A 22281-nucleotide genomic window follows, 5' to 3' on the forward strand; every position below is an offset into this window, starting at 1 on the left:
CCCGAGTGCGAGCGCGAGGACTCCCTCTACAACCGGCTCTGTAACTCAATGAATTTCAATTTGTCCATTTTCTTATTAGACATTTTTCATAGCAAAAAAGTCCAGCTTTCTTTTGAGACTATTTACAAAAAAATCGTAGATGCCTAAATTGCGAAAAAAGTTAAATAAACAATTGATTTATTGAAAAAATTGTTTAAACAATTTTTTTTGTTATAAATAATAAAATAAGATGAAAGCGTGTAAAAAGCACTTTCCAAAACCCTCCTAAAAATTTTAAATCGCGTAATTATGAAGGAAGTTACAGGTGTTTGAAACTACCCCTGCAGGCATTGGGGTTGAAAATTCAACCCCCCCTCACTTGGGGAGGCTTGGTAATCCTGGTCTATAAGTTTGTGGATTAACTACTGTTGGGTAGGCGAACATATTCCCAGAATTTAGAGACAATCGAAAAACATGACTTTTTGAGTTGGGGCAGTTGAGGAATAATGCCCCATAATCTATCATTTTTCTTCTTTTCTTCTTGATTCCTCTGCTTTTCTTCTCTCTTCATCTTTAAAGCCTCTGCTTTTTCACATGATTTTTTCTTTCTTCTTTCCTCGATTCTAAGGTGATTCTGTTATCTTCAGCCTTATGTGGTCGCTTTTTTTCTCTTCTTTAGCCACTTCTAAGGCCTGTTTCTTTTCTTCCTTTCTTGCATGATACTTTTGCCACAATTTCGAAGTTTCAACTGCTTGAAGTTTATAATTGGGCTGTCTTTCTTGCGTAAGCTTTGATTTCAAATTAGCTGCTCCTGGCCAAAATTTGGTTGCCCTCAATGGAGAAAACTCTGCCTTTTTATTTGCCTCGTCTTATTTATTTTCCTTATGTATTTCGAAGTTTATGTCGTTTAAAGGAATTCCTTATTGCAGAGATACAGTTTCAATTTCCTTTTGTATCGTTAGTGCTATCATCCTATTTTCTGGCAGTGTATCACGTGCAGAGCTTTATTTTCCATTGATAGAAACTTGATTAATTCCGAAGTCTACGTGAACAGGCTCAAGTGTGTTGACCATGAATCCTAATGATGGAAGTGAAGAAACAGAGATTTCAATCTTATTTATCACAATAGGTACTTAGCTTCGTAAATCAATCCATTTCATTTCTATCTGGTGATCGCAATGAGCACCTATCAAATAACACAACAAAACATTTTTAATAAAATGTGAAAATTTTTCCTTGTTTGAAATTTAACAAAAAGGAAAATAACAACTGTAAGTTGCTTTTGCTTCCATATTTGTTATGTTCCTAAAGAGACCATGCTTCATGGCAAAATGCATTGACGTTGCAAAATTTAAAATAAGGTCTTCTTTATTTATAAACCTTTAAAATTGCAAGACCAAAGGCTAAAAACTAAAAAACATAGAAAAATTCCAGGACTCAAAATTATTGGACAAAGAGTCGGAAGAGGTGGGCAGATAAGATTTTGTACTTTTTTGGGTAACTATGGTCCCTAATCACCATTGAAAAGATTGAACAAATCCGTTTATGTAGGAAAACGGCATAAGAGCGATGTGTTTTGACAGTAAGAGACATGGCAAGATTTTTCAAAATGATGTTGCTTTGTGTGTATTACCTTTTTAAATGTCATGAAGAACTTCCTAAATGCTTACATGCCTCTAGAACGATATTCCTACCAAGAAGAGAGTTGAAGGAGAGGCCTGACAAATACAGGCCAATCACAATTTTATTGGTGATTGTGAGAGGGTCATGTAGTATCCTCACAAGAAGATTGGCTGCTGCATTGATATTGATCATACCTCTCTATCTTGCATTAATGAATAGTGGCAAAGCCTTTTCATCAGCTACTTATCCCTCTTTTGGCAAATTTGAGATCGTTCGGTGTCCCAGATAAATTCGTACGGTATTTTGAGGATGTATACATTGTACTCCAACCGAATATACCCCTCGTGTGGAATTAAGTAGGCAGATCCGCTCTCCCTACCAACTTTTAACTCTTGGCACATAGGCTTTTAAGATGTCTACCCGCCGAGATAAGTATGGAGGATAAAGAGAACATCCTCAGAATATCAGCAAAAACTTCACAATGTATTTGCGACCATTAAGAAGAGATAAGAAGAGGAATTTAGACACCAGAAACACCTTGAAGGTGAGAGGATCTTGCGAATGATCTGAAGAGAGGATCTCTACGTTGGATGTCTCAACTGTTTCAGAAGTCTAAACTTCCAGGCCTGAGAAAAGAACAGCAGCTCGGAATAGTGAATCTATTCTGCGAGCGAGAGACAGTCTTGAGTGACCATAGACTCACGTACGAGAATGGTCACCTAAGCTAATTCGAAGATATATGAAAGTTCTAAGCCAAACGTCTTGGCAGTTCTGTAGGTGGTAACTTTTTTCAAAATTCCTCTATTTCTTATTATAATTTTTAAAACCGATTGCAGAACTTCCGAAAAATGGCCATGAAAAAATTTCTTGATTTAAATAAGTACTAATAATAAGACGCATAAAGATGAATGGTTTTTGAGGGCCCAGAGCGTGCAGTAACATATACAATGTTATATCAACTGTGGATGCCACTATCAATAGACTCACTTCATTCTACAAGGTTAAACAGAACTTTACTATCTGAAACTTTTTTTCTCTTAATGACAGTGAAACTTTAATTTCTACTGATGAAAACTGTATAAGATACATTGCGATATGCCTTGTCTAAAATAATTGGTCGAAAATCATAAAATAAAGCAGCTGTGGATTTTTATTTCAATTCTAGGCACTCATACATTTTTATCCCAGAAGAAGTAAATTACCACGTGCGCTTGCTTTTCCATCAGCACTCGATGAAGTAAAATTAGCTACTAATTAAGTGAAAATGTTTTAATGTTTGTTGCATTGGTCTGTCTAGTTAAGGGACTTCTATAATAAATGCAGGGATGTTGCGGCATCCCTGGCGAATTTGCTCCTCTCTACCGTGATATTTAATCCCTCTTTGTTATTATGATAGTTTAAATCGTTCTCTCTTCTGAATATCTGAACCATTATCTGTGATTAATTTTCGGATTTTCCTGACTCTGCTCATCCCGGTTTTTGATAACCACCCTGATGCAGAAAAATGCTAGTCCCAGTACCGGTTCGGTGCCTGTATCTCCAGTCGCCGTGCTCTCTTAAACCGGATTCTTTTCTGCTAGTTGAATTAACGCCTTTTTGCATTCCCAAAACAGCTCTGATGATATATCCGCTTATTAGTCTCATGGACCAGATTAAGATGGTCCGGATCTCCGTCCAAAATACCTTGGCTTTTATTTGAAGTCGGATTCTCAACTCCTTTTTCCTGCTCCGGGCTTCCTTCTATCCTGGAGCCGTCTGTGCACCACTGTACCGGATTTTTCATTGTAGGAGTGGGTTATAATCTACTGTCCATACATGCATGTTTAAGATGAGAACTTGGAAAGTTCTAGGGAATTTTCAACGTTTTGTTATTTTCTCTTGTCGCATTTCTAGAACTAGCAGTATATCGATGTCATCTGGGAGCCAAGGTTACGGCTGTAGGCGTATTTCTCATTGCTTATAATTGTAAATTTAATCGTAATTGTAAATTGTAATCGTCGCCGTTTATCCTGTATAATTTTATGTTGCGCCCATGCGGCCCAGATCACTGTCGCGTGTAAAAATCTTGCGCTAAGGACAACGCAGTACTATAGATCCAGGTAACCATTCTAGGTTTTGTATTGCTCCGGTCAAAGATCTCAGGCTCAGTACCCGCTTTGTATTTAATTATGTTCTTCTGTAGTGTATGTTTCTATTCATATACACTGTATTGGGTCATATTTTCTAGAAGTGGGGCACTTGCATCCATACCCTTCACGGGAATGTTGCCATTGGTGGTTTTAGCGTCTCTCCTTATATATGGAGTCATAACCTACTAAGCTAATGACTTCTCCACCAAACATGTACATGGACAGATGTCGGCAGCCTGCACTTACATGTACCTTGTTCTAACATTGCCTCAATGTCTTTCAAAATCTATTTCTTAAGTTTTCCCAATTTATTGAAGTAAGACAGGTCTCAGGATAAATTGTTGCGATAAAAACTCACCACGCCATTGTTCGCGATTTGTGTAAAAGTATGAGCAAGACCCTGTGTGTCTAGAACGGGAGAAGCTTCCTAGGAGTTTTTACTTACTTGATCAAGCCAATAAGGAGCCTTGTCTGTTACTTGAGAGCAGAGCTTCTCTGACACTCTTTCTATAAGTACCAGTATGGTTTCTCCTTTTGAAATAGAGAAGAGTCATTCCTTCGTGCAAGGTTTTCTGGTTATTCTTAACCCTGTTTCGTTATTGCTTTTCATAGCTTCTGGGATGACAATCCCTTTGAAGTCCTCTTTTTTCGACGGTATGTGAGATGTTTGTCCCGCGACTTGACGATTCTATCATTCCATAGGAGTAGAAAACTCGTGACCTCAATATTCTAGCGGCCTTCACTTCAGTTAATTCAGGTCCTGCAGACCAGAATCCTTTAGTACATCACAGCATCCACACCTCGCAATGCGATGCCTCTGATTTATTTACTCCAGGAATCTCGACCGATTACATTATATTCCATATACTCGAATATTTCACATACTTACTTGAAACCAGGATTCAAATTAATTTTGCATATAAAGAACATATCACACAAAATGGTGGCGCCATTATTTTATTTTCATAAAAAGACTAAAAGTAAACATTTCAGATACGAGATGTAACATAGAAGATAGGTTTGTAATACTTTTATTTAACTGACGATAGTGGTACTATTAATGAATTCAGTGAAAAAATATCAGTAAAGAAAATAATATTTTACACTTCAATGATAGACATCACTTGATGCATAATCTTGTTATTTAATTTTCTCCCCTCACACTCAGTATATTATAACAACGAAATTTCTCTAACATATGTTCATACGTTTAGATTTAACAATTTTTTCAACTTAAACCACGGGAAAACTAAAATTGATCTCAGAACCTCCAGGATTGGCCATTTGTAGTCGTTTGGCCCAACGAATGTACCTTCGAATCCCGTATGGTTGGTAGAATCGTCTTTCCAGAGGACTTCCGTTCGCTATTGGTATATGCTTGAGGGTGTTTTTATTGATCATAAATCTTACATCGCGATTCATTACCCGCATCACGAATGGATACAAAGTTGTGGGTAAGACTGCCCCAATGATCCACTCACCCTCTACTGCTACTTTGAAAGGCCCGTCTGGTAACGTAATATATTTATTTGAAAGATCTTCATAAAAGAAAGCTTCAAGAGTATAGGAAACGACGGGTGGCCGGGATGGCCCTCTACCTAATTCTGAAAAAAGAGAAAGTGCACTTCATAAGTCAATTATTAAAATAGTCATCTAATTAATTCAATAAATTTTAATTTTTAGTTTACAAAGAATTGTAGGTGTTCATCGATTGGCTCAAAATTTCTGTTCACATCAATTTTATTTCTTTATCACTTAATTCAATTTTATTTTTACTCAATTTAATTTTTATTTTATTTTTTGATATTTATCAAAATTTTTTCTGCCATAAAAAAATTTCATCGAGATGAGTTTAATGATAATTAAAGAAAATAATAATTTCGTTGAATAAAAATCAGGGGAAATAGTGTTGTGAATAACGTCAATTCAAATAAAAAGAAATAAGAGTGAATGTTAATTTTGAGGAATATATATGATGACAAAACTACAATTAGAAAGAATAATAGAGGATAGATTTTATATTTACCAACAGTGTAAGTGCAAATAACTAAAATAAAATACGGAATTCCAATCAATGCGCTCATTTTCTTCAAGCAAAGGAAACCGATTCAAGAATGATGTTGATATCAGTGTAATTAATGAATATTATAAGAATGATTCACTATAAATATATACATAAAAGACGCTATCTTATTTAACCTTCTAATTGAATTGTCTTTCACAATCTATTGCGCACAAATTATAATCAACAGATAAATCAGAATGTTTTTTATAAAGTCGTAGATGGGACGTCATAGATCCAGAAGTATGTGATGTAACCTATTCCCTATTTTCAAAATATTTGAACTGTTTATAGCATTCTGACAAATTTATATTTTTTTACTGAGTAACTATCAGTTTTCTGTTCTCAAATTACTAAATATTTCGAACAATTGAATTAGTTCCTCTTTTTATTTTTTATTTTAAATAGTTTCTCTAATGTAATACGGTTTATATGGTTTTGTAAGATGCATGACATTTTATTTTAGGCCTTTTGTCGCTTTTCCATATCATCCTGGTTAATTTTCAGTGAATCTTCAGGTGCAAAGGGCCTATCGCCGTTGTGATGATAGTGTCCTTCATAGATTTTTCCTAGCCGCTGTGTTTATATTTTTCGCGTTTTTTCCCTATGTTTATGGTTCTCTTTCAAAGGTTTCCTTGCTGTATAATGCCTATCTCCGTCGTGATACTTGCGGTTCCTGGACATCTCCCTGTCTGTACGTGCATGCTTTTTACGTTTTTCCATATCGTCCTGGTTGCTTTTCAGTCTATCTTTAACTGCATAACGCCTACCTTTGTTGTCATGGTACTTGTCCTTTTGACATTTTTCCATATTGTCCTGGTTTCCTTGGGGGCAAAACGCTTATCGTCGTTATCATGGGTTGTAGGCATAACGCATATTGCAGTCGTGACAGTTGTCGTCCCTACATTTCTCCCTTCCCCGATGTTTATGCTTACCTTGTTTTTCAATATCGTCCTGGTTTCCTTCCAGCAAAACCTTGCCCATGTGGAAATAATTTCGGGCAGACTGGAATTATTTTAGCGCCACTACTGCATTATTCATGGCTGCCCCACTGAAAGAAATCTCTGAGCGATTTGGGTCCTTTTCAAGATCCTTTTAGTGGTCCTTTTAAGAGTTGTGCGACGGTAATATAATGTACCTTTTGTATTCGTCACGTACCGGGCGGGCAGAGTTATTTACAGTAGTTGGTCGGGGCTAGAATTACATCTTTTCTAGGTAACACAGGCACACAAAAAAAGAAAGTCAAAGTCCACGGAGGTGACCTTTGGGGTTCTATGGTTTTTGGGTCGCTGATTCCGAATCGTTTGTCGGTTTTTTCAGATCAGATCGCTTTCAAGGTCATTTAAAGGTCAAATAAAGAAAATATTGCTGAAAAAATCTGAAAAAATTCAGACATAGGTTTTTTAGCATGCTGAATCCGAATCCGGTGTCGATTGACCTTCATTAGTTCAAGATCAACGTCACTTGAAGGTCAAACCAACAAAATAACCTCAAAAAAATTTGTAAAAATTTATGTATACCTTTTAAGAGACGTAGAATCCAAATCCTATGTCATTTTGACCATATCTAGTATTTTCAAGGTCATTGAAATATGAAAATAACAACTCATATATCGAGTTTGATAGACCTTCATCAATTCACGTACAAGCTCATAATAAGATCAAAAAATTAACAATCCCTCATAAACAGTTACGATAGACTTATTTTTTTATATCAACTTTTGTTCATGTTTTCCGCTCATACCGTACTCTCTTACTATCAAATGATCGACGTAACGCTTTTTTTCGCTTTTTGCCTGTAGTTTTACACTCTCTTTTCAGTGACAAGCAGTAATCAGCCATCATAGCGACATCCCATCTGCCTTGGTAGCGCTTTTCCATTTCTTTTATGTCTTGATGGAAGCGCTCTCCTTGTTCTTCACTGTAATCGTCACAATTCTCCAGTAATCGATCCAGGTGATTATGCACGAAGTGCAATTTGTATGACATCAGGCACCCCATTTTTCCAAAGTTCTTAATCATTTCGGCTACTATAACTTTGTAATTTTCACTTCTTTTATTTCCTTAAAAGTTTTTCACAACTTCCTTAAAACTGAGCCATGCATCCCTTTAAATTTTTGTCATTGTCGTTGGAAATTTATGATCTTGTAAAAGTCTCCTCATTTCTGGCCTATCAAAAATCCCTTCTTTCAACTTGGAATCAGATTTATATTGAAACTTCTTTTCCAAGTATTTAATACATCGACTATTTGCATCTAATGCTTTCATAAATTGCTTCATGTCTTTTAATTTAATATGTAATGGAGGAATCAATACTTTTTTTTGGATCAACCAGGGCCGTTTCAATGATATTTCCTTTCCTTATTTCAAGTGATTTCCTTTCAGCCCACTTATGATTCGTGTAATGTTTTTTGCGATCTCTACTATCCCAAAGGCACAAGAAACACGGATTCTTTGTAAATCCAGACTGCTGTACTAGCAACATATCTGAAACTTTCAAATCACCACATATGAGCCAATTATATGTTTTGTATTCAATGGCCTCTAGAAGTTTTTTAAGACTAGTGAAGGATTCTTTTATTGTCGTAGAGTGTGCGACGGGTACTGTGGCATATTGATTTGTGTTGTGAAGTATTACAGCTTTTAAGCTTCTTTTTAATGAGTCAATAAACAGTCTCCAATCATCATCTTTCTAAGTATTTGGCTTAAGTTCTTCCATCAGTCCTTTAACATTTGAACAGTACACTAATTTTTCTTCATCAAAGACTTTTTATTCGAAATACTGCTTAAAACTCTCATTTCTTTTTCTATAAAACGTTACTTTCGTACCTTTTTCTAATAAATTTTTACTTTTTATAACTGAAGCTAAATGCTCCACAGCATCTTAAGGTAGCCCCAAATCTCTAACGAGATCATTAAGTTATCGGTTTTACAGAAATAACAATCATCTTCGTTGGATGGCTCATTCCATTCTGTGGGTTTAATGAAGATCAATTTAGAATCGTCTTTAGCTTTTTATAAATAGAAAGCATTTTGCGGCAGTTATTGCAAATACTATCAGGAGCCCAGTCTCCCGAAACTATATCTGAATTAAAACATTCTTTGTATATATTCCGAAAATTTTTGTTGAACGATCGTCGATCGTTTTTGTTCGGAATAAATGTTCCACAAATCAAGCAAAATGCGTTAACATCTTTCGGGCACACATGTTTAGAAGATGAGGTTGAAGGTTTGTTTAAATTTTTCATATTTTTATACATAAACCTGCTCAACAGGGATCCTGGTCCGATTGCAGGTGAATCCGCCGCCCTGGAGGTGATAACCCTTTTACTTATCCAGGGCTAAGTAAAAGGGTTTTTCATCTATGACGAGGAAAATATCAACTCGTCGACGAACACACTACGGCATCATCCTCACATCCTGTCGACTCCCTGTAAGGCAGTGCACTTCCACTGGCATCGGTACCCCGAATAGCGTATGAGCGAATCATTTTACACATCCCCTTACGGGGCAGTTGTCATCGTCACACGACTAGTCGAGACAACAGGTGAAAAAGAATAGATTGCATACATCGAAACATCTAGACATCCGCACATCCACACATCCATGCATCCGCAGATCCACACATGCACACACGCAAACCTTCACTCATAACCGCAAATACATGTGGACATTTATGAAAAATATATTTTTTACCATATTAGGGCAAAAAGAACCCAATTCTTTTTTAAGGATATACCATTCTTATGGGTACAAAGCTTTCTGTTTCAAGAAATCTACAGCAGCTAATATGATGTTGATCTTGAACTAATTAAGGTCAACCGACACCGGATTCGGATTCAGCGTGCTAAAAAACCTATGCCTGAGTTTTTTCAGATTTTTTCAGCAATATTTTCTTCATTTGACCTTTAAATGACCTTGAAAGCGATCTGATCTGAAAAAACCGACAAACGATTCGGAATCAGCGATTAAAATTAAACAATTTTTCACCTTGAATAAAAATTTGATTCAATGCAGGAATGGGCCCTAATGACTTAAAAAAATATTTAATTCTAATATTTATGGAGTAAAATGACAATTCAATTTCGAGGTTGGCTCCTGTTTTCAAAACATTTACAATTGACATTTACTTTTTTATCAATAACATTTGGAAACATTCTGTCAAAATGCACATACGATCTATATTCCATTTTTCTTACCGAAATCTGGAATTTGTTAATTTTCTCAATGTAGCTCATAGTGCTTTTATGTCAGGAATAATTTAATTATAAAAATAAGTATTAAATTTTCAATCTAGGTCGCATCTAGATCTACTGGATTTTACTAGGTTCACTAGAACGCGCCAGTACCGCTGGTGTAGATAGCGGCTAATCGATTGGAGTGTTACATTTGCGCACTACCCCAGCATAGTTTCTCGAGATAGCGCCAGTATAGACTCGTGGCGGTCTAGGCTGGAACAGTATAGCGTCATGAATTATTTCCACGCGGATGGGTGCAATACGCCTATCGTCGTTGGCATGATACTAGTCCTTGATAGGTTTATCGTAACTGTTCAGCCTAGGCTTTTTGCCTTTTTTCCATCTCCGCGGTTCTCTCTCGAAGGTTCCAAGACATTTCCCTGCTGTTACGTTTCTGTTTTTGACGTTTTTCTGTATCATTCTGGTTGCCTTCCGGTGAATCCTTGACTGCATAGCGTCTATCGTCATTGTAATGGTACGTCTCCTTCATAGATTTTTCCTGGTCGCTATTTTTAAGCTTTTCGCGTTTTTTCTCATCTTTTCAGGGTTTTCCGAAGATTCCCTGGCAGTATTTAGCCTATCGCCAGTGTGATACATGTGGTTCCTAGATCTCTTGGGTGTCAAGCGTGTTTGGTTTCGTGTTGACTGCATTTTGCTTGTCTCTGGTAGGTGTCCTTTTATTTTCTGTGTTTTCTCATTGACTTTTTGCTGATTCTATTTTCTTGTAGTAATAGAACTCAATTTCAAACGCAAGAAACCAAAGTGTACACAGTTAAATAAATACTTAAAGTTATATTCGACTTAATTTCAGATTTGACTTCAATTAAGGAAATAACTGAATTTATGTGAGTGTGCAAACTATTTTAAATAAAGCACTAACTTATTTTAATTAAGAAATGAGCATTTTTCTACTAAAATAAAGTAAAGTATGCTCCTAAATTTCAATATTCAGTTTTAAAAGCAAGTTGAAGGTAACCTGAAATAACCTGCAAGACTTTCGTTACCTATAATAAAGGAATATAGTTTCCTGAATTTCAAGTTCATACTACCTTGCATAACGTTACAGAACACTTGCGCTACTATACAAATCGTGGTCATTTATCCTAGTGGGGTCCTACTCCATTACTCCATGTGACGTTCGTCAATGTCCGCTCTGATACTATGTTTCCATAGTTCGGGAAGTTTTAGTTCCACGGATTTAAAAAGTGCTGCAGTAATATCAGTTCTAATTGTCAGCCAAAATTTGGATTATTAAACCCATCAAAATAATTAAATTATTATGAAACTTTTTACATCGCAACGTGAGCGCCCTTTCAATACGCAACGTTATTTTCCGAAGATTTTGGAGCGCACCTGCCCCTTTTGTATAGTTTTTCCCCATTTTTCCTGTATTTTCTTGCAATTTAGAACCCAACTTGCGTAATAAATTTGTCGTTTTTAGTTACAATATTACGCTCAATTTCAGTTAGGATATAGTATTTACTTAAAATTACATTAGCTTTTAGTATACAGATGTTCTTAATTGAAGAGCGAGCATACCTGAATTTCAGGTCGTTTAATGTCCAGGTGTAATACTTAATTTCAGATTGCCTATGTTTTTTTTTGCAAAACCTTAAAATAAGCCGAATTTTTTATTTAAATTAGGTACTTTTTTTGCTGTGTAATCCCGTTACGCTTCGACGCGCATTGGAGGCTCATAACTGGGGATATTGCTTCAGGCGAGAAATTTGTAACTTGTTTTATCTTTTAAGGCCCATCTTAAAGAATACCGTGAACTTTAAAGATCAAATCACGTTTCCCAATGCTGGCAAGGAAATTGGAGTAAAATTTTCATCTCTCATAATAGAGACTCGTAGCAATTGTTTCACGTCGTAAACCACGTAGTGATTTTAGGTTAGGAAGGTACACAGAAAAAATGTATTTACAAGAGTATAATTCAATTCAAACTAATAATTATCCGCGAACAAAGTGGTGTTTTCAGACTGATTACTGAAACAATGTTGATAACAGTTTTATTTAATAAGTGAAATCATTCAGAAAAATGTAACGATTTTTTTACAGAATTTAAAACAGCTTATTTCTGCTTCACTGCTCTAATAAATCTTTACATTATACTTTTTAAATGATAATTCATCTATCATCCATAATGACGTCTTTGACAACATCACACCTCTTAAAAAATGTGTAATTTTGACAAAAAAATTATCCTGGCCAGTGCTCTGTCGGCTCCCAACCTTGAAATATAAACAGGGTTGGCTCGGACAGTAACCGGCCGGCTCCCGACTCGGTGATTCGAGAAATATGTAGCCCGACCGGCTGCCGACCGGTTCCTGTCCATGAAACCCAGCCAGAGGTAGCCCGGCCGGTATCCGACCAGAAACCTTGTTCTAGTAGGGCCAACCGGGGAAATTTCTACATGGGTGCGCTGACAGTGTTATTATCTCAATGTATACTATTACAAATCAGAATACTTATGTATTGGTATTAAAACAGGCGTATTTTTATTTCCTTGTTCGTTTTAATGTGCATGAGTGATTTAAGTAATTATTTCTTGGACAGCTGTTTGCGAAAAGAAAGATTAAATAGATACAGAAAAATTAGATAAGAGTAATGGCAAAGCAAAGCCACAATTATCATAAAACAAATAATTTCATCATCACTGTAAGCTATCAAGCAATACAATTCTCAAATCTGAAACTGAGCAGCATTTTGCAGCAATGGATTAAATATTGCAGGCTCCAAGTCTACGTAGATACTAAAAAATTGCATTTTCCCTGTAAAAAAGGACAAAATCTTACGAAGTAATCAACGCATAGAAATTTTAAGAGAAATAGTACTATGTTTTCAGCTGAAAATTATACTATTTTTCTAAGACTTTTTTTGAGAAAGAATTTGTGTTTTCATAAACACTACAGAACAAATCTTTAACAGCTGGAATTCGAAAGTTCAATATAATGAACCTAATTTTCTCGAGCTGGACTCGAAATACTTTTCAACAGCTTCAAATACTTCTATTCTTCTTACTTTTGCCGGTATTTTTTCACCTGAAGAAACTTTTCATACCGTGTATTTTTTATATTTAATTTACAAAAATGCCATTCTTGCCCCCTCCCACCTCCTTCAGTTGCAGCATATTTATTATTGCAACTAAAATTGTTAAATAATTAATTACTTTTAAATGATTTTCACGGTCTGGCTACTCAATAAACAATTATTTTTATTGAAAAACACTAGATCATCCAGTTTCCACATGGCGCTACAGTCGTACACAATTGTGCATTTTGAGTTGGAGGGGGGGGGGGATACATGATCAAACTGAATTTCAATGAAGATTTTATCAAGTTCAAATCATATTATAACCAAAAAATTTGAATGCAAAGTTACAGAACAAAAAATATTAGTCAAACGGGTTTGAACAAGTTCAAGCATTCAATTTTTGCACATCGTTGTCTTCGTATTGAGGTAAGACTGGATTAAAACCAAGAAACGGGTATCTAGATTTTAATCAAAATTATTTTATAGGTATCAACTTGATAAAAGATCAAACCTTTTAATTTTGTTAACATTTTCTCTTACGAAGAGTCATTATTTTCCTAACTTTTAAAACAACATATTTATAATATATCCACGCTCCTTTGAATAATTGATATTTTTGATGTAAAACTAGAAAAATGTACGGTTTTAAAAAATTTTGAAAGCCGCAAACAGAACTCTGTCAAGAAGTAGCTCACGAGGACCTGGCATATATACATAATTGATTTATGGCAGTAAGTGAAGAAAAAAAAGATGTAAGATAAAAATAAACTTCTTAGACACTCACGTTCATCATTATTCAAGGCAAATCATGCTTACAAAGTTTGCTAAATATTTGAAATTTTTCAATGGGTAATTAAAAAAATGTACGTTTGCACAAAATTTTGAAAATCGAAAAAGAACTATGTTGAAATGTCGTGAATGAGGACTCTGAATGTGTATGCTTAATTTGAAGCCCATTGATTCCTTGCTATTTTGATATTTTTTAAATCATCGTTTTTTAAACTTTTTTCAAACAGGCAGAAGGCAATGTTTTTCCAAATTGAAAACAGGTGACATGAAGTTTATATTTTCACAATATGATATTATTTCAATACAGTTAGGAATTTTGCACCATACTATAGCTTTATCTTTATTAAACTTTTCTTTTCTCGCATATTCCCGTTTTATAGCCCTTTTTATATTAACATTTAATATTGATTATATATCTAATTTTTTAAAATTAAATCAACTGACTGACAATTATTTTTTCGGGTTTAAAAGTCAAATATTTTCTAAACAATTTGAATTTAAAATTTTCGTGAAAAGTCACTCTATTTTTCCTGTATCGAGTGCATTTAGGCTGTAAAGTCCTAATTGTTAAAGAATGAGTAATGTAATATTTAAATTAAATATTCTTAAGTTTACAGCACTAATTGTTTAGCAATTAAAAGTTAAAAGTGTTAAAAATGAATACTAATAAAGATGAAAATAAATGTATATTACAAAAGTCTAAATTGGAAAAAAAATTCATGTAGACCAGCTGAGCTCTTCAGAAAAAAATATATATTAAACCCATATTCAGAATCTTTCAAGTTAAATGACTATTTTTTAAAAATTGTTTCAACTTTAATGTTTATTTCGATTGTGCCAGTCTCATTATCTTTATAGATTTAGCGTATCTTCAAAAAAATATGTTTTTGAACGTCTCTGGCAAATTATTTAGACATTGAAAAAAATATAAATATATGTGACAAAGCGCGGCCATACTCATCACGAAACAAATAAATTCAGAATCTTTGAAACCTAGTACGAATTAGAATACTTAAATTCTGCAGCTAGGGTGCTGATACTTTTCATTCAGCGATTTATTAATATATTAATTTAAAACCTAAATATTGAAAATTTTAAAGTACATTTCTTAGCAACAACTTATGTTGAGATTCTTGTATCAATTGGTTCAATATTTCAGGCTCCACGTCTACTGGAATACCGAAGAATCAAACTTTTCACATAAAGATTTTTATAGATTTAGAAATATTTCCAAAAAAGAATTTAAGGGATTTCAAAGGATTTTAAGAAGCGCCAAAGCATTTTTACGAATTTTCATGGATGTGGGGGATTTTAACAAGGTGTAAATGATATAAAGGGATTTCATAGGATTTCAAATGATTTTAAAAGATCTTAAACGATTTAATAGGGCTTTGCTAATTCCATGGGATTTCAAAGCATTTCGAAAAATTAAGAAATATTCAAAAAATATCCACGGATTTTTAAGGATTGCGGTTTTAAAAGATTAAACGAAACTTCAATGTATTTTTTACAAGTTACAGCACTGAGAAGCGACTAACCTCCGAGTTTTTTTTTTAATATGGAAAAATCTGAGTGTCGAGTTTTGATCAAACACTGCTATCTTCGCAAGAAAACGATATCTGAGACCAAGACCAAGCTGGATAAGTATTACCCGGACTCTGCACCGTCGATTGGAACGATTCATAAGTGGTTTACCGAGTTTCGTTGTGGCCGTACGAGCACAGTTGATGCTGAACGATCTGGGCGCCCAAAAGAGGTCACTACACCAGAAAATGTCGAAAAAATCCATGATATGATGTTAAATGATCCCAAAGTGAAATTGACAGAGGTAGCTAATGCTGTAGGCATATCATTGGAACGTGTGGACAATATCGTGCATTCAGTTATGGGAATGAAGAAGCTCTGCACGCGATGGGTGCCGCGTTTGCTCACAGTGGACCAAAAACGAATTCGTGTGACAACTTCCCAGCAGAATTTGGCATTAGTCTCGCGTAAGCCGACCAAGTTTTTGCGCCGTTCCATAACCATGGATAAAACCTGGATCCACTACTACACTCCTGAGTCAACGCAACAGGCAAAACAGTGGGTTCCACCGGGCCAAAGTGCTCCGAAGCGTCCAAAAACTCAACAATGGGTCGGGAAGGTTATGGCCTCCGTATTTTGGGATGCAGATGGCATAATATTCGTGGACTATCTTGAAAAATGTAAAACCATAACCGGAGCATACTATTCATCATTATTGGACCGATTGAAAATCGAAATTTCCGAAAAACGACCGCATTTGAAGAAGAAAAAACCGCTTTATCATCACGACCTAAAAGGAGAGTATGTTGAAAAATAAAACCGACTTTGGCCAAAAAAACGTCTCCGTGTTTCATTTTTCAGAGACTTATCAGACTGCCTAGTACTCGAACTTTTATATTGTGCTTGCGCATCATATAATTTTTATTTTTTTATTTCAGATTATTTTGTTTTCCTAGTCAACAGTTCGTAATTCGGTGACTGACTAACAGCTGTTGATGTATTTTGCAACAATTTATTTTTAAACTGGTCAAAAATTCGAGTGAAAAAACGTAATTTTAGTACTCTCGAAACCCACTTGGAATGAGTGTTTGAATGCTTGAAACTAACAAGAAGTTTGACCGGCAGCTTCTCGGTGGTGCCAAAGTTGACTGGCAGGCTGTCAAATATGTCAAAAATTTGAGTGAAAAAACGTCATTTTAGTACACTTCAAACACAGGAGGAATGATTGTTTAAATACTAAAAACTAACTAGAAGTTTGACTGGCAGCTCCTTTTATTTCAAATTTATAAACCTTTTTCAAATGTGTTAAGTCAATAAACGTAAAATATAAGATCGTTGTTCTCTTATTCAGACAGAAAAAGTCGTTATCCAATTTTATTTAAGGATATATAATTTTTATTCTTTGGATGTTCCAAAATTGTAATATTCCATAATTTTAATATTGAATATATATATATATATATATATATAGCTTTCAAATATAGTCGTCAAATTGCAATGCGCGATTCGCATGCGCTCAAACGGTTTTAACATCTGAATATGTTTCAGTTTAACATAAAAATATTTTAAAGCCTAACATCTCAAAAAGATGTTACATGTTTGGCATGAATATCTGCGTATTAGGTGCTACAACATTACCCTTCGAATATCAACATTTGAACATTCATTTTTCTCCGTGTATAAGGCACTTCTCTAAAACTAATATATATATAAAAACAGAAACTACGTAAATTCCTCTTTTCACGTTAATTCACAGCTCGCAACAATGGGTTTCAACAGCACTAAAATGTTTCTTCACTCGAATCTTTGGAATGTTTGACAGCCTGACAGACAACTTTGTCACCACTGAGAAGCTGCCAGTAAAAATTTCAGTTAGTGCTTAGCATTCAAACAATTATTCCCAATCCCGTGTAGAAATTATGACCGGGTTCGGGCCGGATTCCGGCAGGGTTGCCCTGCTTGTTGCCGGAATCTGGTCAGGCTGCCCGGTCGGATTCTGGTTGGTTTCGTCACGCTGCGCTGGTCGGATTCCGGCCGGGTGTACCCAGTCGGCTCCAGGCCGGGTTACCCGATCGGATCTCGGATACAAATAGGGTAACCGGGTCGGAATCTGACCGGTTTTTGACTGAGCTCCTTAATCGCATTTTACTGGATGTTTTTTACCACAGCGAACATATTCTACCAACCGGTAGAGATAAGAATCTTTATCAGCACTCATTTCCACCTGTAAAAAGATGTTGGAATTTCAATTTAAGAACTGTATTCATAATAATAAATATATTAACTACAAAAATTGATTCAATGTAAGTACTAAGATATAGGTTATGATTTTTAAGTTTCTGTAAGAAATTGAATTGTAAGAAATCAAAGTTAAATTGCATATCAAATTTACCTTAAGCGTAACTTAGTTTACATAAGTTTTTTTACAAGAGATAAAATAAATTTCAGGGGTTTCATGTGACATCTTAACCTATGAAAACGGTTGAGAAAATTTATTTAACATTAACGTTAAAGAATATTAATAATGCTTACTTATTAATAAAATAATTCACTTACCTTTATAAATAATCCGCTTGCTCCAGAAAATTAGATACAATTTTGTGAAATTTAACAAATTTCTTAACGGAGAACCTAGCGTCCACCGACGTTTTACTGCGTTTTTAGCATTAAAGACTGGGAACCGCAGAACCAAAAGTGGGAAACCATATAATTAAAATTAGTTTAATTTTTCTTTCATAATTGATAAAAAATACCTAAAACACAAAAAATTGGTCTTTCGCCTGTCAGATATTTACAAAAGACCCACTGACGGCAGACGTTTGTGGATATTTCTTAAGATGTTTTTAAGGTTATGATACTTCTATTATGTACCATTTTTGGCCCGACTGGGTCCCGGTGGGAACTCGGTCAGATCTTCGCCGGGCAATTAACAAAATAGTATCCCGGTTTGATCCGGTCAGATTCTGGCCAGAAACCTTCTTCTGGTCTGGTAAAAACGGGCTATTTCTACACGGGATGAGTTTCAAGAGTACTAAAATGACGTTTCTAAATGGCCCCTTAATAGAAAAAGATATCTTTTTTACATGCATTTTAAAAATTTGTTTATAAATTAAACTTATTGCAGGGCGTTCTAAAAGTACGTCATACTGCCGGAGGAAGGAAGGGGTGCAGATTTTGTATCAATGTTCAATATACGGTTGGAGATGTAGGTATTCGCGCAGAATGTGATAAAACTTGGCAAGTATAAATATGAATAACAATTTTTTGAAATGCTTCAAACAATGAAAATTAGTGATTTTACTGCACTCTCTTACCCACATACCATTATTCAAAAAAATTTGTTTTCATATTCATCTTTATTCTATTTTTTAGGAAACTTGCCTGTTTTTATCGTTTTTTCGCGTTTTTGTTTGAAAACTAAATTTTTAAACTGAAAATTGATTTATTAAGTTATTGTTTGAAAATTGATCGTTTTTACTTGACAATTTAGAAATTTGGTTCTAAATTGATGGAATTTGTTCAAAATTTTTTCTTACATCCTCATCAGAGGAGGTATTAGATTTGGGGTAAAATTCGACCCCCCCCCCCCCCCCCCCCCCGTAGTTTTCATATAATTCTGTATACAGGTATGTATTACTGTATGTATGCCTGTATTCGAGCAAGATGGCTTTTGAAAAAATGTGTTTATGATATTGGTCTTTGGGATACTCTTTTATTCTCAAAAACTGAAGTTCAAGTTCGTTATCCAGCTATTCTGGATAAAGATTTAAGAAGTAAGAACATTTTGAAAACTCTTGAGACCACTTTTTTTCAAATTTTATTATTGTATGGACGGCTTTTCGCAGTACTCAAAAACCTAAACAATTCATCCTAATGACTTTCTTCGGTAGAAAAAAAATTATTAGTGTGTTACCACATACAGAATTGAAAAAAAACGAAAATCAGAATATTAAGCCAAACAACACACAATATGAAAAAAGGTCAAGAAGAGAAAGACCTTGATTTTTAAACACCCTACAAGATTGTCCAACTGCGAAAATTGCAAAAAAAGATGATTTGACCCAATTTACGCACTTAACAAAAGTTCTACAACTTTTTGAATAATCACTTTTGATAGAACGCATAGTTTTTATAATATTTGTAAAAAAACAACATTAAAAATAAATAATGAAATTGATGGGCAAACGACACAAGCTACAAAAAAATAATTTAACAGAAGTTTTCCATCCAAAAAGTAGCTGAAAATTTGTTATGGATCATTTTTTCATAGCATTGCGAAGTTTTTTGTTTTATTCGTCAAAAACAACCTTAAAACTGCAAAATTAAAATTTTACTTCAAATCACCCAAGCGCTGAAAAAAGTGACCAAAAAAAGTCTCTTATTAAAAGATAAGTGGAAACTCATCCAAATTTACTATCAAACAATTTTTGATAGGACGCGTAGTTTTTGTTTTGATCATAAAAAATAACATTCAAAATAAAATTACAATATTTTGAGTAGACGTCACAAGAGGTACGGAAAAAATAGACGAGAGTTATTTACTAAAAAGAGGGTCTGCAAATATTTTATTAATAATTTTTAGATAGGACAAGTAGATTTTCTTTTAATCGTAAAAATAAGATGAAAATAAAATAATTTTTTCTTTATAAAACGGTACAACAGGCGAAATGAATAGAAAGACGAAAGTTGTTTAACTAAAAAAATATATTTTTTCGAAAGAATGAAATTTTCTCTTTTCAGGTCTGCGAAAACATTAGTTTCAAAAGATAAGGAAGGACCTTCTAAAAAACGAATTCTTTCAGACTATTAATTTATTCATGAATTTAGAATGTATCTATAACGTTTTGAAAACCATATGGTTCCTCTCATCAAATCGTATGTAAATTTTTGTTTTTTTGTGTAAACAAATTTGACTAATATAATCAAAAGTAGAGATGCAAGATCATCTGCGGTTGTTTAAAGATGATATTATAATTCCATTAGTTTGTATTGGCGTTAGAGTTCAATAAATTTAAAAATCATGTAAAATCTTTAAATAAAAATCTGAGAATTACGCTGTTTATAAGTTTAAAAAAATTATTACGATTGATTATACTGTGATAAATATCAAAATTTCTCTTATTTATTAAATTTTGATGTTTATTACTGTATAATCAATAGTTATATATATTTTTTAACTAATTAACAGTGCCATACTAAGATTTTTATTAACAAGATTCGCATTGGATATTCAAACGTGATCATGTGGACCATTTTAATTTTGGTTGCATCAACAATGCAATGGAATTGTTGCCTTTAACGTTCTCCAGTTTGTAGAAGAATAAACAGATATATCGTAATTGAAGACAATTTCTATTATCTAATCTACACTGAGAGTTTGTAGAAGTTTATTTCCAAGAAAAAAATATTTGTTATTTTTTAGACTTCTAACATGTTGGTTATTTTATAATTGTTTGTAGTCAATTGAAATGCTTTCCACTGGGCAATAATTAATATCGGACTTTCTAGACTGTGAATAATAATGTCATAAATCTGAAACAGATAAAAATCTTCAAGATGGGAGAAAAAGATTAAATAATTTCAAACAATATAGAAGAAGTAGTGGGATAGAGCCTCGTATTTATACCTTCAAAATTTCCGGAGAATATCTATTAGTTAAAAAATCTTGTAGCAATTCTTAATAAGTTTCCACTAAACGAAGAAAATGAGGCCCTTCATTAGTATCCTGTCTTTCACGATACTCGTTCTTACTGATCTTGTTGGTAAGCATAATAATATAAATAATTTACAGATTGTTTTACAAAAATTCTCTTATTTTATACACAAAATAGTTTTAAGGTAAATAAATATTTATTTCCTAATGTACAAACGTTTTTCCTAAAACGCATTCCCTATATCATAAGGGTTGAATTAAACGAACTTCCAGAACAACTTTTACCATTTTCTATTGAATTTTCTAAGAATTAAAAATTTTTAAATATCTATAAATTTTGTGGTACTGCCTTCGAGTAAGAAGATACGAGAATCGATCAATAATTTACTTAATCTCAGTTTGTCCGTACGATACCCTAAAATAGTGTAGTTTTATGCGATCGAAAGTCTTAAAAAAATGTTCGATCGTGACGAGCTTCTCGATTTTTTCACCAGATTTGTTAAAAACGAAAATATTTAATACCAATTTAAACACGAAAAATTAAGTGCTAGTAGTTTTAATAAATTTCATATTAATATTTTTATTATCATAAGACTGATAAAAATATTTATGACCTTTAAATGTATTTCTTTATAGAAAAATACGCTTGCATATATTTATATTCATAATTAAAATTTTTGAAATGCAAACTATAATGCTACAGTTATATAATGTGAAATTTATCTTTAACAAATTTTTGAAACTGAAGAATATTTGTAACTTGGATTTGTTTAATTCTTAACCAAATAGCTAAACGTTTTATAAAAATAGTTCAATTTTTTAGCCAACAACACGAGTTTTCAACCAAAAAAAAGGATAGTTAAAAAATTAATTTTTAACAAAAAACTATATTTTCAATCAATTACTTAAATTCTCAACAAAAGGTTTAATTTTCACCGAAATCGATGAAATTTTTCTCAAAATATTTTAATCCGTTTGGAACTTAATATTAAAATTTTCTGAATGACTGCAGAATTTTTTTTACGCTTTATATGAAAAGTTGTGCTGTAATTTATGCAGCATAGGGACGCTGTGACATTATCAGATTTTAGTTTGTAATTATAATTATAATCTCAAGTCATTTTTTGAGGAATAGATAATTTCGTCGTCTGAAAACGAGCCTCTGTTTCCGTATCCACGAGCCCGGCTCGCATCGGTCCGCTTCGGATATACCCAGTATTGGTGAGTGTTGGGGCTAGTTTTCGTAGCG

Source organism: Belonocnema kinseyi, chromosome 1 (assembly GCF_010883055.1).
Source record: "Belonocnema kinseyi isolate 2016_QV_RU_SX_M_011 chromosome 1, B_treatae_v1, whole genome shotgun sequence".
Taxonomy (NCBI): domain Eukaryota; kingdom Metazoa; phylum Arthropoda; class Insecta; order Hymenoptera; family Cynipidae; genus Belonocnema; species Belonocnema kinseyi.